The sequence below is a fragment of the Arachis stenosperma genome, chromosome 4 (genome assembly GCF_014773155.1).
Source record: "Arachis stenosperma cultivar V10309 chromosome 4, arast.V10309.gnm1.PFL2, whole genome shotgun sequence".
In the NCBI taxonomy this organism is placed as follows: Eukaryota; Viridiplantae; Streptophyta; class Magnoliopsida; order Fabales; family Fabaceae; genus Arachis; species Arachis stenosperma.
This window is the reverse complement of record NC_080380.1, coordinates 80,367,884-80,384,946: the sequence shown is the minus strand read 5'-3', so window position 1 is coordinate 80,384,946 and position 17,063 is coordinate 80,367,884. Positions and strand designations below refer to the sequence as shown.

At 36.4% G+C, this 17,063-nt stretch overlaps 1 non-coding gene across 1 annotated transcript; it reads right to left on the bottom strand.

Moving 5' to 3' along the window:
- Nucleotides 1-11,411: 11,411 nt before the first annotated feature.
- Nucleotides 11,412-11,515, bottom strand: LOC130978805 (small nucleolar RNA R71). The gene has a single exon (XR_009086418.1). It is a non-coding gene; the product is annotated as a small nucleolar RNA R71 (small nucleolar RNA).
- Between the last annotated feature and the right edge of the window lie 5,548 nt (nt 11,516-17,063).

The window sequence follows — 17,063 nt, the reverse complement described above, 5'->3', positions numbered from 1 at the left end:
TTTAATTAAAAAAGATATTATTTCGGTTTTTTAATTTTAAATTAGAAAGTTATCTCAACCACTCTGGTTAGGATAAGATTAGTTTTAGAATTTGAATTACTAGGAATTTTAGTATAAATAAGTGAGATCACTCACAAAGAGGGTTGTCTCTGGCCTCTCTCATTCTCTCTTTTTCTAAAAATTTACAATTTTAATTTTTTAAGGATTCTCTAAAGAATGAGTTTCTAATTCTCCTCCATTAAGATTAGTAGCTCCGTTAATTCCATGGTTTAATACATTAGCTTTTCTACCTTTAATTTATGCAATTGATTACTTCTTAAGAAAATATTTTCGTTCTTCATCTTAAAGGGTTTGAATATGTTGGGAAACAATTCTTCTCTGATTTCAATTCTTTTAACTTCTTGAAAACGTTGAATTAATCTTGAAAACTGATTCTCATAATTCTTAAGTTTTAAAACTTGATTGATAAGTAACACAAAATCAATTAGGGGAGATTCTTATGAATTGTGTGGTTTAATAAATCAATGGGCATTCTTCAACTCTTTTCTTAAATAATTAACTAAGGGATTAGCAATTAATTCGGTTAAAGAGAAATTAAATCACCAAGGAATTGGGGTTTAATTACTAATGATTTGCCGTAAAAGTATCTTTGCATGATTAAGGTGGAAAGTAAAAAATATTAATCCAAAAGTTTTAACATCTCCAAAGCCTTGACTCTTTCAATCATATTATCTTTACGTTACTCATTGCATTGCCTTTATTTTATTACTGTTTATGTTTCAAAGTTTTCAAAACCCAAATTTTGAGTGTCTGACTAGAATAATCAATTAACTATTACTTACTTAATCCGTTAATTTTCATGAGATCGACACTCACTCACCTGAGTTTATTACTTGACATGACCCGTTGCACTTGCTGATATTTTGTGCTTTTGTAAAATTCGTTATCAAGTTTTTGGTGCTGTTATTGAGGATTAATTGAAATTGACAACTACCAATTGTTTGATTATCTAGATTAGATATTTTTCAGTTTATTTAAATTTTTTAATTTTTCTTTTCTTTTCTTTTCTTTTATTTATTTCTTTATGTTAGTTCCTCTTCCGTCATTTTTTTTTTCAAAAAAAAAAAGTTTTTTATTTCTAAAAAAAAATATTCTCAATTTCAATTTGATCTTTCTGTACGTGCATTCCCCTTTCCCTTTTTTTTCATTTTTATTTTATTCTTAACTTTAATTTTATTTCTTTGGAAAAAAAACACTTTCGTTTCTTCCCTTTTATTTTTTTTTAATATTTTTTATTTTATTATTTATTCAGTTTATTATTTTACTTTATTTTTCTTTTATTTTTGTTTTTTTATTTATTTTATTTTTGTTTTTATTTAAAAATAATTAGTTGTCTTTCGGTTAAATGATTTTAAACTTTAAATTTTCAGGATTTAATTAAAATATAAGAAATTAAGTTAGTTGTCATTTAAAGTGCATTTATTTGTTTTAAATTTTAAATTTAAAAGTAAGTTAGTTATTTAAAGTTCCTAATTAATTTAAGAAATTAAGTTTGGTATTTTAATTTTTAAATTTTGAATTTTTAAATCTTTTTTCTGATCTTTTTAAATGTTGGGATTTGGATTTAATTCTTTTGGTTTTTTATTTTTGTTTTTTTATTTTATTTCTTTTGAAAAAAAATATTTACTATTTCTTTTATTTTTTGTGGGGATTTTCTTCACACAATGAAGGGAGTTTCAATTTGATTTTCTTGTTGTTTTTGTCTATGCAGAATAACAAGGACAGAGAACCACTTTAATACGATCTTGAGATTGAAAGAACTCTTCGACAACAAAGAAGAAAATGTAGAAATCAAAAGGTTGAAGAAGAGTTTGATCAAGACATGGCAGATAAAAACACTATTAATGTCCCTCCACTCAGGAGAACTCTCGTATCTTACACTAATATGAATCCAGGGAGTTGTGGAAGTAGCATTGTGACACCTACTATCAGTGCCAACAATTTTGAACTGAAAGTACAGCTTGTTATAATAGTTCAACAAAATTGTCAGTTCAGTGGGTGCCCGTAGGAAGATCCAAATCTGTTTATATATAATTTCCCGCAAATCTGTGACACGGTCAAGACAAATGGCGTCCTAGCTGAAATTTACCGACTATTGCTCTTTCCTTTTGTTGTGAGAGATCAAGCTAAGCAGTGGCAATATAATCAGTGCAAGGAGGGCATTGCCACATGGGAGGACCTGGTCACCAAGTTCATAAACAAGTTCTTCCTACCTCAGAGGTTGACTAAGCTAAGAACCGACATTCAGACCTTCAGACAACATGAAAGAGAGTCCCTCTATAAAGCTTGGGAGAGGTACAAAGAGATGCTCAGAAAGTGTCTTCAAGACATGTTCTCTGACTGGGTCCAGCTTCAGATATTTTATGATGGGATCACTCCCGCCTCACGGGTTTTACTAGATAACTCGATTGTAGAATCTTTGCATATGAAGAAAACTACCGAGGAAGCACAAGAATTGATTGAGATGGTGGCCAAAAATCAATACCTTTACTCTTCTGAAAGATCATCAAGGAAAGGAGTCATGGAGTTAAATACTTTGGAAACCCTTTTGGCTCAGAATAAAGTCTTCTCTCAGTAAATAAATGTAATTACTCAACATGTAGGAGGAATGCAAATCTCTGAAGTAAGTTCCCAAGAGAACCCCTATGATGCAAGTAATGGATTGTCTCAAGGTAAAGACATGGATTATGGATATGTGTCCATGGAGCAAGTTAATTACTTAGATAAGCCTCACAATGATCCCAGTGTGTGGCGTGCCACGCCCATAGTGCATGCTTCCTTGCTCCAGTAGCTGGCGTGCCACGCCCAGCATTCAAGTGGCACACCCAGACTTTTTCTTCTTAGTTGCTTGAGTTGGCGTGCCACGCCTTCGACACCAAGTGGCACGCCCAAGTGTTGGTGCTCATCCTTCTTCAACATTGGCGTGCCACGCCTGGGTTCCAAGTGGTACGCCCAAGTGAATAGTGAGAGTTGGCGTGCCACGCCTTCGACCACAAGTGGCACGCCCAGCTTTTGTGCTTGGTCTTCTTTAGCATTGGCGTGCCACGCCTGGGACCCTAGTGGCACGCCCAAGTAAAGATGATAGCTAGCGTGCCATGCCTTCGACACCAAGTGGCACGACCAAGTGTTTCGATCTTCAACCTCTTCTCTGGAAACTTGAACTGGCGTGCCACGCCTTGATGTTCAAGTGGCACACCCATCTTAAGGTGACTCTTTCAAGCTTGGTGTTCCACGCTTGGGTCTTCAAGTGGCAAGCCCAAGTGATGGGCTAGAGTTGGCGTGACACGCCATCGATACCATGTGGCACGCCCAAGTGGTTGTCCCTTTCTGGATTGATGAACTGGTGTGCCACACCCAATGGTTCAAGTGGCACGCCCATGGTGTGTGATGGACTTGGCGTGCCACTCCCCTTTTGTGGCCTTCAACATTGCTCTCTGGAAAATAATACTGGTGTGCCACGCCCAACAGGTGGTGTGCCATGCCCTTGTTAAAACCCAAACATTCTTCTCTGGAAATCATTACTGGCGTTCCATGCCCTGGTTCTGGCATTCCATGCCCACACATTTTCATGGCGTTTGTTCTAAGTGGCACACCCATCTCACACGCCCAGCTTTCTTCATTGTTTTCTACTTTTTTTAGTGCTCTTTTCACCTGAAATTCAATACAAACCCATTTCAAAGAAATGTATATATATATATATATATATCATTTGATGCATGGAATTGCATTGATTACATGAGATTATGTCTCTTTCATGGTCCTTTTTTATAAGAAAAAGGGTAGATGATGCAAGTCATCAACTACCTTTAATAGAGCTTTATGCAATTTAGGGAGAAAGTATTAATCTAATGCATTTGTCTGTGATGAAGAGGTTGCAAATTTAAGAGTTGAAGCCCACAAAAATAGCTCTACAACTTGCAGAAAAATCAATGAAGCTTGCACATGGTGTGGTTGAAAATGTCCTCATTAAAGTGAAAAAAATCTTTTCTCCCAGTGGATTTTATTATTCTTGACATGAAAGAAGATGAACATGCCTCCATCATTCTAGGGAGACCTTTTCTAGCTACTGGAAGAGCTCTTATTGATGTTGAAAATGGTGAATTAATGCTGAGGGTGCATGATGAATATCTAGTCTTTTATGTCTTCAAGACCATGTATCATTCAAGTGACTAAGAGGATTACAGAAAGGTTGAAGCCAAAGACCCAAATTTGAAGGATGCACCAAATAAATTACTCCCAGAAATACATTCACCATGTTTGAGTAGAAAGGAAGAGACAGAGAAGGTGCAACAAGTTAACCACTCAATTGAAGTAAAAAATATTATGCAACCAAAGTCTCCCTTTGCAATCAACAAGAAATCCCTAACATCAAACCGAAGTTTGGTGTCGGGTGTGCATCAAACAAGGAGAAAGCTTCAAAGAAGAAAGTGCTTAGAGGGTGGAGGAACAAGAAAATTTCTACTGAAGACTTTTCACCTGGGGACAAAGTAGTATAATTTCACCACCCACCGTTGCCATACACGGTGAGTAGAGTTCTTTTCCTTAATCATATTGAGCTAACATATAAAGACACAGGGAGAAAATTCAAGGTGAGAGAGAATAAGGTGAAGCACTATCAACCTCCACCTTAGCCAGAAACAACTGTCAAGCTAGTAATGTTAAAAAAGCACTTGTTAGGAGGCAACCCAATGTTCGATATTTTCTTTTCATTCTTGTTTTTTTTTTTATAAGTTGTGTATATGTTTCATGGATTAAGTTTGGTTTCTACACCAATAGGATGCTTGCATTTCTTGGGTACTTGTCCCAATTTCATATTCATTGCATCACACTAAGTTTGGTATTCTTATCCAAAGTTTGGTGTTGCCACACTTTACTCATGTAAGGTCCAAACCCCATGCAAACACATTAGCAACTCATTTATGTTACATTGTTTTGGCTTTATTTTGTTTAGCTTTTAATCTTGTTTGTTTTACTTAGATAAGCTTTTGCATTACTCAATAGCTTTTAATCATCATTTTTCCTTAGTCCATCACCACTATTTTTCTTTATTGCTTGAGGACAAGCAATCTTTCTAAGTTTGGTGTTGGATGCTATGCTCTACATAGCCTAAAAGGATAATGAAGAGGAAGATGAGGAAGATGATGGCAATAAGAACTAAGGTTGTTGACTTCTATTTGTTTGTTTTCTTCCTTTTTAATAATATGCATATATTATCTTGTTCTATACTATATAATTCATTTATGAGTCTTCTTAGTCAAGTATATAGCATTACTTTTTCTTTACAACCCACAATTATAATTGTGCTTGTTTCATAAAAGAAAGCAAGGATCATGTGCTAAGAAAGAAACAAAAAGAAACAAGGTGTGAATATAGATAGCATGACAATATGAGTTTGGAAGGCCAAACTAACTGAATTGTTCAATACTTACTGAGCCAAATTGCTTAAAGCCTCAATTTAGAGAACTATTATAGGATCCGTATCATTGAGGAAGCCTTGGAGAAGCGAAATCTAATGAATAATAATAAAAAAAGGGTGAAAGAGAAGCCAAAGGCTCTGGGCACCAGCGGCTAAGAAATATGAAAGAAAAATAAGCTCAAAGAGCATCCGACTCAAGTGCCTTTGGTGCTTATGTATCAAGCAAAAGCTTGAAAACAAAGCACATAAAGTCACAGCTAGGCTCAAGGCGCAAAGCACCCCTCCCAAAGAAAGAGAAAGCCAAAGGCTCTAAGCACCACTAATGGGGAATATCGAAAGAAAAATCAGCTCAAAGAGCCCCCAATCAAGTGCTTGTGGTGCTTATGTATCAAGTGATAATACTTGAAAACAAAGCACTTAGAGTAACGGCTAGGCTCAAGGTGCAAAGCACCCAACAAAAAGAAAATGTGCAAAGAAAATAAATAAGTGTGCTTCAAGGATGATTCAAGGAAGGATCCCCGGATATAGGTCTCGAAAGATTATAACCATTTGTATTAAATTGTGCATAAGTGAAATGGCTAACTAAAATCATTTGAATTGCTATCATTCACCCTTGCAATTTAAGCTTTAAGATTTTGAAGATTTTGCAATGATTCTTTGCTTGCTTCAGGATAAGCAAGAGCTTAAGTTTGGTGTTGTGATTCATGAGCATCTTAAGCACTTTCTTCGACATTTCTCATAGAAAATTCATAACTTTTGCTTGGTACATGATTTTAAAGACTATTCTATTAGTACTTTGATTTCCTTGGTTTCATGATTCTTGTAGGGAAGTTTTAGGAAAAGCGAAGCAAAAACACGAGGAATCAAGAATTGAAGACAAGTATAAAGAGAATTCATGGATGCTATCAACCCTGACCTCTTCACACTCTAACAAGCATAACTTGAGCTACATAGGTCTAAATGATGCGGTTCTAGTGGCATTAGAGAGCTAACTTCTAGATCTTTCTAACGAAATATAGTAAATGCCATGACATTAGCGTTTAGCACGAGTTCGCAAAGCAACCTTGGTGCCAAATGCCATAACTTCAAGTTTGGCACTAGTTCCTGCACCCAGGGTGGTCCCCACGTCCTTAGTAATGCAGTCTTATGTATTTAATTTGTATTTGAATTTATTTTTTATTAGAAAAAGATATTATTTAGGTTTTTTAAATTTAAATTAGGAAGTTATCTTAACCACTCTGGTTAAGATAAGATTATTTTTAGAATTTAAATTAGTAGGAATTTTAGTATAAATAACTGAGATCACTCACAGGAAGGGATCTCTCTGGCCTCTCTAATTCTTTCTTCTTCTAAAAATTTACAATTTTAATTTCTTATGGATTCTTTGAAGGATGAGTTTCTAATTTTCCTCGGTTAAGGTTAGGAGCTCTGTTAATTCCATGGTTTAATACATTAGCTTTTCTACCTTTAATTTATGCAATTGATTACTTCTTAAGATTACTCCTCATAATTCTTGTTTTGAAAATAGATTGATAAGTGACATAAAATCAACTAGGGGAGATTCTTATGAATTGTGTAGTTTTATAAATTAGTGGGAGTTCTTCAACTTTTTCCTTAAATAATTGACTAAAGGGATTGGGGTTTAATTACTAATGATTTGCCATAAAAGTAACTTTGCATGATTAAGGTGGAAAGTGAAAAAATTAATCCAGAAGTTTTAATATTTCCAAAGCCTTAACTCTTTCAATCATATTATCTTTACGTTAATCATTGCCTTGCCTTTATTTTATTGCTGTTTATGTTTCAAAGTTTTCAAAACCCAAATTTTGATTGTCTAACTAGAATAATCAATTAACTATTGCTTGCTTAATTTGTTTATCATTGTGGGATTGACACTCACTCACCTAAGTTTATTACTTGATATGACCCGGTGCAGTTGCCGATGTTTTGTGGCTTTGTAAAATCCACCATCAGAAATCGAATTGAAAGTAAAGTTCGAGATAAAATGATCTCATGAGAAAGGATATTGATGAGCGGATAATTTATACGCTTTTTGGCATTGTTTTTAAGTAGTTTTTAGTATAATCTAGTTACTTTTAGGGATGTTTTCATTAGTTTTTATGCTAAATTCACATTTCTGGACTTTACTATGAGTTTGTGTGTTTTTCTGTGATTTCAGGTATTTTTTGGCTGAAATTGAGGGACCTGAGCAAAACTCTGATAGGAGGCTGACAAAGGACTGCTGATGCTGTTGGAATCTGACCTCCCAGCACTCGAAATGGATTTTCTGGAGCTACAGAACTCCAAATGGCGCGCTCTCAACGGCTTTGGAAAGTAAACTTCTAGAGATTTCCAGAAATATATAATAGTTCATACTTTATTCGTGATTAGATGACGTAAACTGGCGCTCAACGCCAGTTCCATGCTGCATTCTGGAGTCAAACGCCAGAAATATGTCACGAACCAGAGTTGAACGCCAAAAACACGTTACACCTTGGCGTTCAACTCCAAAACAAGCCTCTGCACGTGTAAAGCTCAAGCTCAGCCCAAGCACACTCCAAGTGGGCCCCGAAAGTGGATTTATGCATCAATTACTTACCTCTGTAAACCCTAGTAGCTAGTTTAGTATAAATAGAACTTTTTACAAAACCTTTGGATCATTCGGTCTTGTGACCACATTTGGGGGCTGGCCATTCGGCCATGCCTGAACCTCTTTCACTTATGTATTTTCAACGGTGGAGTTTCTACACACCATAGATTAAGGGTGTAGAGCTCTGCTGTACCTCAAGTTTCAATGCAATTACTACTATTTTCTATCCAATTCGATTTATTCCTGTTCTAAGATATTCGTTGCACTTCAACTTGATGAATGTGATGATCCATGACACTCGTCATCATTCTCACCTATGAACGCGTGTGACTGACAACCACTTTTGTTCTACCTTAGACCGGGCGCATATCTCTTGGATTCCTTAATCAGAATCTTCGTGGTATAAGCTAGAATTGATGGCGGCATTCATGGGAATCCGGAAAGTCTAACCTTGTCTGTGGTATTCCGAGTAGGATTCTGGAATTGAATGACTGTGACGAGCTTCAAACTCCTGAAGGCTGGGCGTTAGTGACAGACGCAAAAGAATCACTGGATTCTATTCCAACCTGATTGAGAACCGACAGATGATTAGCCGTGCTGTGACAGAGCATTTGGACCTTTTTCACTGAGAGGATGGGATGTAGCCATTGACAACAGTGATGCCCTACATACAGCTTGCCATGGAAAGGAGTAAGAAGGATTGGATGAATGTAATAAGAAAGTAGAGATTCGGAAGGAACACAGCACCTCCATGCACCTATCTGAAATTCCCACCATTGGATTACATGAGTAACTTTATCTTTATTTCCTGTTTATTTTATTTATCTTTTAATTATCTAATCCAATCACATTTGAATCCGCCTGACTGGGATTTACAAGATGACCATAGCTTGCTTCATACCAACAATCTCTGTGGGATCGACCCTTACTCACGTAAGGTTTATTACTTGGACGACCCAGTACACTTGCTGGTTAGTTGAACGGAGTTGTGGAAAGGAAGTGCTGAGTTAATAGATGCACATACCAAAGAGCCATTAGTGATGATCACAATTTCGTCCACCAAGTTTTTGGCGCCGTTGCCGGGGATTATTCGAGTTTGGACAACTGACGGTTCATCTTGTCGCTCAGATTAGGTAATTTTCTTTTCAAAAAATTTTCAAAAATTTTTCAAAATTTTTCTTTGTTTTCGTTTTTTCTAAAAAAAATTATTTTCGAATAAAAATAATAATAATATTTTGAAAATAAGTTATTCTATGGCTTCAGAGTTTTCAAGAATGAATTCTAGAGTTTCATATAACATGTTTTAGCTTGGCTGGCTATTAAGCCATGTCTAATTCATAGGATTTTGATTGAGGACTATGGATTCATTACTTTCTTTTTCCTATATGTTTTTTGAAAATATAAAATAAAATACAAAAAAATAATAAAATCATAAAAATAAAAAATATTTTGTGTTTCTTGTTTGAGTCTTGAGTAAAATTTTAAGTTTGGTGTCAATTACATACTCATCTTGTTCTTGCAATTTTTGAAAATTCATGCATTCATGGTTTTCTTCATGATCTTCAAGTTGTTCTTGATAAGTCTTCTTGTTTGATCTTGATGTTTTCTTGTTTTGTGTTGTTTGTTGTTTTTCATATGCATTTTTGCATTCATAGTGTTTAAGCATTAAAGATTTCTAAGTTTGGTGTCTTGCATGTTTTCTTTGCATCAAACTTTTTTCAAAAATATGTTCTTGATGTTCATCATGATCTTCAAAGTGTTCTTGGTGTTCATCTTGACATTCATAGTGTTCTTGCATGCATCATGTGTTTTGATCCAAAATTTTCATGTTTTGGGTCATTTTTGTGTTTTTCTCTCTCATCATTAAAAATTCAAAAATAAAAAAATTATCTTTTCCTTTTTTCTCATAAATTTCGAAAATTTGAGTTGACTTAGTCAAAAAGTTTTTAAAATAAGTTGTTTCTTATGAGTCAAGTCAAATTTTCAATTTTAAAAATCTTACCTTTGCAAAAACTTTTTCAAAAATAAAATCTTTTTCTTTTTTTATTTATTTTCGAAAATTTTAAAAATCTTTTTCAAAAATCTTTTTCTTAATATTATTTCATGATTTTCGAAAATTACACTAACAATTAATGTGATTGATTCAAAAATTTGAAGTTTGTTACTTTCTTGTTAAGAAAAGTTCAATCTTTAAATTCTAGAATCATATCTTTTAGTTTCTTGTTAGTCAAGTAATTAATTTTAATTTTAAAAATTAAATCTTTTCTAACCATATCTTTTTAATCATCTCTTTTTATCTTATCTTTTATATCATATCTTTTTCAAAATTTTATCTTTTTTCAAAAATTTGATTTTAAAATATCTTTTCTAACTTCTTATCTTCTTATCTTTTCAAATTTGATTTTCAAATTTTTTTCAACTAACTATTTAACTTTTTGTTTGTTTCTTATTTTTTCAAAACCACCTAACAACTTTTCTCTCTAATTTTCGAAAATACCTCCCTCTTTTTCAAAAATTCTTTATTTAATTGATTAATTATTTTAAATTTTAATTTTAATTTTATTTCTTATCTTTATTTTTCGAAAATCATTTAACTCTTTTTTAAAATTTATTTTCGAAAATTTCTCCTTCTCTGATATTATTCTATTTATTTATTCATTCACTAACACTTCTCTTCATCTCAATTCACTACCCCTATCCTTACCCTTTTGTTTGGATTCTCCTTTCTTTATTCCCTTTCTTCTTCTACTAACAATAAGGAAACTCTTTACTGTGACATAGAGGATTCCTCTTTCTTTTCTTGTTCTCTTCTTCCCTATATGAGTAGGAACAAGGAAAAAGGCATTCTTGTTGAAGCTGACCCTGAACCTGAAAGGACTCTGAAGAGGAAATTAAGAGAAGCTAAATTACAACAATCCAGAGACAACCTTACTGAAATTTTTGAACAGGAAAAAGACATGGCAGCCGAACCTAACAACAATAATGCAAGGAGGATGCTTGGTGATTATACTACACCTACTTCCAAGTTTGATGGAAGAAGCATCTCAATCCCTACCATTGGGGCAAACAATTTTGAGCTGAAACCTCAACTAGTTGCTCTACTGCAAGTTTCATGGATTTCCATCAGAAGATCCCTATCAGTTTTTAACTGAGTTCTTGCAAATCTGTGAGACTGTAAAGACGAATGGAGTAGATCCTGAAGTCTACAGGCTCATGCCTTTCCTTTTTGCTGTAAGAGACAGAGCTAGAACATGGTTAGATTCACAACCTAAAGATAGTCTGGACTCTTGGGATAAGCTGGTCACGGCCTTCTTGGCTAAGTTCTTTCCTCCTCAAAAGCTGAGCAAGCTTAGAGTGGATATTCAGACCTTCAAACAAAAAGATGGTGAATCCCTCTATGAAGCTTGGGAAAGATACAAACAGATGACCAAAAGATGTCCTTCTGACATGTTTTCAGAATGAACCATGATAGATATATTCTATTATGGTCTATCTGAGTTCTCTAAGATGTCATTGGACCATTCTACAGGTGGATCCATTCACCTAAAGAAAATGTCTGCAGAAGCTCAAGAACTTATTGACATGGTTGCAAATAACCAATTCATGTACACTTCTGAGAGGAATTCCGTGAATAATGGGACGCCTCAAAGGAAGAGAGTTCTTGAAATTGATGCTCTGAATGCCATATTGGCTCAGAACAAAGTGTTGACTCAGCAAGTCAACATGATTTCTCAAAGTCTGAATGGATGGCAAAATGCATCCAACAGTACTAAAGAGGCATCTTCTGAAGAAGAAGCTTATGATCTTGAGAACCCTGAAATAGCAGAGGTAAATTACATGGGTGAACCTTATGGAAACACCTATAATTTATCATGGAGAAATCATCCAAATTTCTCATGGAAGGATCAACAAAAGCCTCAACAAGGCTTTAATAACGGTGGAAGAAATAGGCTCAGCAATATCAAGCCTTATCCATCATCTTCTCAGCAATAGACAGAGAATTATGAACAGAATACCTCTAACTTATCAAATTTAGTCTCTGATCTGTCTAAGGCCACTTTAAGTTGCATGAATAAAACAAGGTCCTCCATCAGAAATCTGGAGGCACAAGTGGGCCAACTGAGTAAGAAAATCACTGAAACCCCTCCTAGTACTCTCCCAAGCAATACTGAAGAAAATCCAAAAAGAGAGTGCAAGGCCATTGATATAATCAATATGGCCGAACTAAGAGAGGAAGGAGAGGACGTGAATCCCAATGAGGAAGATCCCATGGGACGTCTCTCAAGTAAGAAGGAGTTCCCTATTGAGGACCTACGGGAATCTGAGGCCCATATAGAGACCATAGAGATTCCATTAAACCTCCTTCTGCCATTCATGAGCTCTGAAGACTATTCTTCCTCTGAAGAGGATGAAGATGTAACTGGAGAGCAAGTTGCTCAATATCTGGGAGCTATCATGAAACTGAATGCCAAGTTATTTGGTAATGAGGCTTAGGAAGGTGAACCTCCCTTGCTCATTAGTGAACTAGATACCTGGGTTCAGTAAACTTTACCTCAAAAGAGACAAGATCCTGGCAAATTCGTAATACCCTGTACCATAGGCACCATGACCTTTGAGAAAGCTCTATGTGACCTAGGGTCAGGCATAAATCTTATGCCACTCTCTGTATTGGAGAAACTGGGGATCATTGAGGTACAGCCTGCCATATTTTCATTACAAATGGCAAACAAGTCAGTAAGAAAAGCTTATGGATTGATAGAGAACGTGTTGGTAAAGGTTGAAGGCCTTTACATCCCTGCTGATTTCATAATCTTTGACACTAGAAAGGAGGAGGATGAATGCATCATCCTTGGAAGACCTTTCCTAGCCACAGCAGGAGCTGTGATAGATGTTAACAGAGGAGAATTAGTCCTTCAATTGAATGGGAACTACCCTGTGTTTAAGGCACACGGCTATCCTTCTGTAACAAGGGAGAGTAAGCATGCAGAGCTTCTCTCAGTACAGAGTCAAACAGAGCCCCACTGTCAAACTCTAAGTTTGGTGTTGGGAGGCCACAACCAAACTCTAAGTTTGGTGTTGAATCCCCACAACCAAACTCTAAGTTTGGTGTTGGGACTATACAACATTGACCTGATCACCTGTGAGGCTCCATGAGAGCCCACTGTCAAGCTATTGACATTAAAGAAGCGCTTATTGGGAGGCAACCCAATTTTTATTTATCTAATTTTATTTTATTTTTATTATTCTTTTATGTTTTATTAGGTACATGATCATGTGGAGTCACGAAAAAAATATCAAAATTAAAAACAGAATCAAAAACAGCAGAAGAAAAATCACACCCTGGAGAAAGGACTTACTGGCGTTTAAACGCCAGTAAGGAGCATCTGGCTGGCGTTCAACGCCAAAATAGAGCATGGATCTGGCACTGAACGCCAGAAACAAGCAACATCCTGGCGTTCAAACGCCAGGAATGCACCCTGAGGAGAGCTGGCGCGGAACGCCAGAAACAAGCATAGAACTGGCGTTCAACGCCAGAAACATGCTGCACATGGGCGTTAAACGCCCAGAACATGCATCACTTTGGCGTTTAAACGCCAGAATTGCATGCAAAGGCATTTTACATGCCTAATTGGTGTAGGGATGTAAATCCTTGACACCTCAGGATCTGTGAACCCCACAGGATCATCTCAGAATCTGTGGACCCCACAGGATCCCCACCTACTATATTCTCCCCTCTTCCCAACATTCATCCTCTCTTTCCAATAAACACTCTTCCCTAAAACCCTTCACCAATCACCTCAATCTCTCTTCTCAATTACCCCCTTCACCACTCACATCCATCCACTCTTTCCCATAAACCCTACCTACCTTCAAAATTCAAAATTTCTTTCCCACCCAAACCCACCCTAAATAGCCGAACCTACTTCCTCTCCCCTCACTATATAAACCCCTCTATTCTCCTTAATTTTCACACAACACAAATCCCTCTCCTATACCTTGGCCGAATACACCTTTCTCCACTCTCCTCCATATTTTCTCTTCTTCTTTTCTTTTCTTTCTTCTCTTGCTCGAGGGCGAGTAATATTCTAAGTTTGGTGTGGTAAAAGCATAAGCTTTTTATTTTTCCATTACCATTGATGGCACCTAAGGCCAGAGGAACCTCTATAAAAGGGAAAGGGAAGACAAAAGCTTCCACCTCCGAGTCATGGGAGATGGAAAGATTCATCTCCAAAGCCCATCAAGACCACTTCTATGATGTTGTGGCTAAGAAGAAGGTGATCCCTGAGGTCCCTTTCAAGCTCAAGAAAAATGAGTTTCCGAAGATCTGACATGGGATTCAAAGAAGAAGTTGGGAAGTTCTGACCAATCCCATTCAACAAGTCAGAATCTTGATTGTTCAAGAGTTCTATGCCAATGCATGGATCACTAGGAACCATGATCAAAGTATGAACCCGAATCCAAAGAACTATCTTACAATGGTTCGGGGGAAATACTTAGATTTTAGTCCGAAAAATGTGAGGTTGGCATTCAACTTGCCCATGATGCAAGGAGATGCACACCCCTACACAAGAAGGGTCAACTTTGATCAAAGGTTGGACCAAGTCCTTAGGGACATATGTGTTGAAGGAGCCTAATGGAAAAGAGACTCCAAAGGCAAGCCGGTTCAATTAAGAAGACTGGACCTCAAGCCTGTGGCTAGAGGATGGTTGGAGTTCATCCAACGCTCCATCATCCCCACTAGCAACCGATCTGAAGTTACTGTGGATCGGGCCATCATGATTCATAGCATCATGAATGGAGAGGAAGTAGAAGTTCATGAGGTCATCTCCCTTGAATTCTACAAAATAGCCGAAAAGCCCTCTACCTTGGCAAGGCTAGCTTTTCCTCATCTTATTTGCCATCTATGTTACTCAGCTGGAGTCATCATAGAAGGAGACATACACATTGAGGAGGACAAGCCCATCACTACGAAAAAGATGGAGCAAACAAGAGAGCCCACTCATGGAACCCAAGAGACGCATGAGGAAGCTCATCACCAAGAAATCCCGGAGATGCCTCAAGGGATGCACTTTCCTCCCAACAACTATTGGGAACAACTCAACACTTCTCTTGAAGATTTGAGTTACAATATGGATCAATTAAGGGTGGAACATCAAGAGCACTCCATCATTCTCCATGAAATTAGAGAAGATCAAAGAGCAATGAGGGAGGAGCAACAAAAGGCAAGGAAGAGACATAGAAGAACTCAAGGACATCATTGGTTCTTCAATAAGAAAGCGCCACCATCACTAAGGTGGATTCATTCCTTGTTCTTATTTTTCTATTTTTTCGGTTTTTATGCTTATTATGTCATCTATATTTGTGTCCCTACTTCATGATCATTAGTGTTTAGTAACTATGTCTTAAGGCTATAAATAATTCCATAACTCCTTCACCTCTCTTAAATGAAAAATGTTTCTAATTCAAAAGAACAAGAAGTACATGAGTTTCGAAATTATCCTTGAATTTAGTTTAATTATATTGATGTGGTGATAATACTTTTTGTTTTCTGAATGAATGATTGAACAGTGCATATTTTTTATCTTGTTGTTTATGAATGTTAAAATTGTTGGCTCTTGAAAGAATGATGAACAAAGAGAATGTTATTGACAATCTGAAAAATCATGAAATTGATTCTTGAAGCAAGAAAAAGCAGTGAAAAAGCAAAAGCTTACGAAAAAAAATTAGAAAGAAAAAGAAAAAGCAAGCAGAAAAAGCCAATAGCCCTTAAAACCAAAAGGCAAGGGTAAAAAGGATCCAAGGCTTTGAGCATCAATGGATAGGAGGGTCCAAGGAAATAAAATCCAGGCCTAAGTGGCTAAATCAAGCTGTCCCTAACCATGTGCTTGTGGCATGCAAGTCCAAGTGAAAAGCTTGAGACTAAGTGGTTAAAGTCATGATCCAAAGCAAAAAGAGTGTGCTTAAGAGCTCTAGATACCTCTAACTGGGGACTCTAGCAAAGCTGAGTCACAATCTGAAAAGGTTCACCCAGTCATGTGTCTGTGGCATTTATGTATCCGGTGGTAATACTGGAAAACAAAATGCTTAGGGCCACGACCAAGACTCATAAAAGTAGCTGTGTTCAAGAATCAACAAACTTAACTAGGAGAATCAATAACACTATCTGAAATTCTAAGTTCCTATAGAAGCCAATCATTCTAAACTTCAAAGGAAAAAGTGAGATGCCAAAACTGTTCAGAAGCAAAAAGCTACAAGTCCCGCTCATCTAATTAGAACTAATATTCATTGATATTCTGGGATTTATAGTATATTCTCTTCTTTTTATCCTAATTTATTTTCAGTTGCTTGGGGACAAGCAACAATTTAAGTTTGGTGTTGTGATGAGCAGATAATTTATACGCTTTTTGGCATTGTTTTTAGGTAGTTTTTAGTATGATCTAGTTACTTTTAGGGATGTTTTCATTAGTTTTTATGCTAAATTCACATTTTTGGACTTTACTATGCGTTTGTGTATTTTTCTGTGATTTCAGGTATTTTCTAGCTGAAATTGAGGGACCTGAGCAAAACTCTGATAGGAGGCTGACAAAGGACTGCTGATGCTGTTGGAATCTGTCCTCCCGGCACTCAAAATGGATTTTCTGGAGCTACCGAAATCCAAATGGCGCGCTCTCAACGGCGTTGGAAAGTAAACTTTTAGAGCTTTCCAGCAATATATAATAGTCCATACTTTATTCGTGATTAGACGATGTAAACTGGCGCTCAACGCCAGTTCCATGCTGCATTCTGGAGTCAAACGCCAGAAATACGTCACGAACCAGAGTTGAACGCCAAAAACACGTTACAGCTTGGTGTTCAACTCCAAAACAAGCCTCTGAACGTGTAAAGCTCAAGCTCAGCCCAAGCACACACCAAGTGGGCCCCGGAAGTGGATTTATGCATCAATTACTTACCTCTGTAAACCCTAGTAGCTAGTTTAGTATAAATAGAACTTTTTAC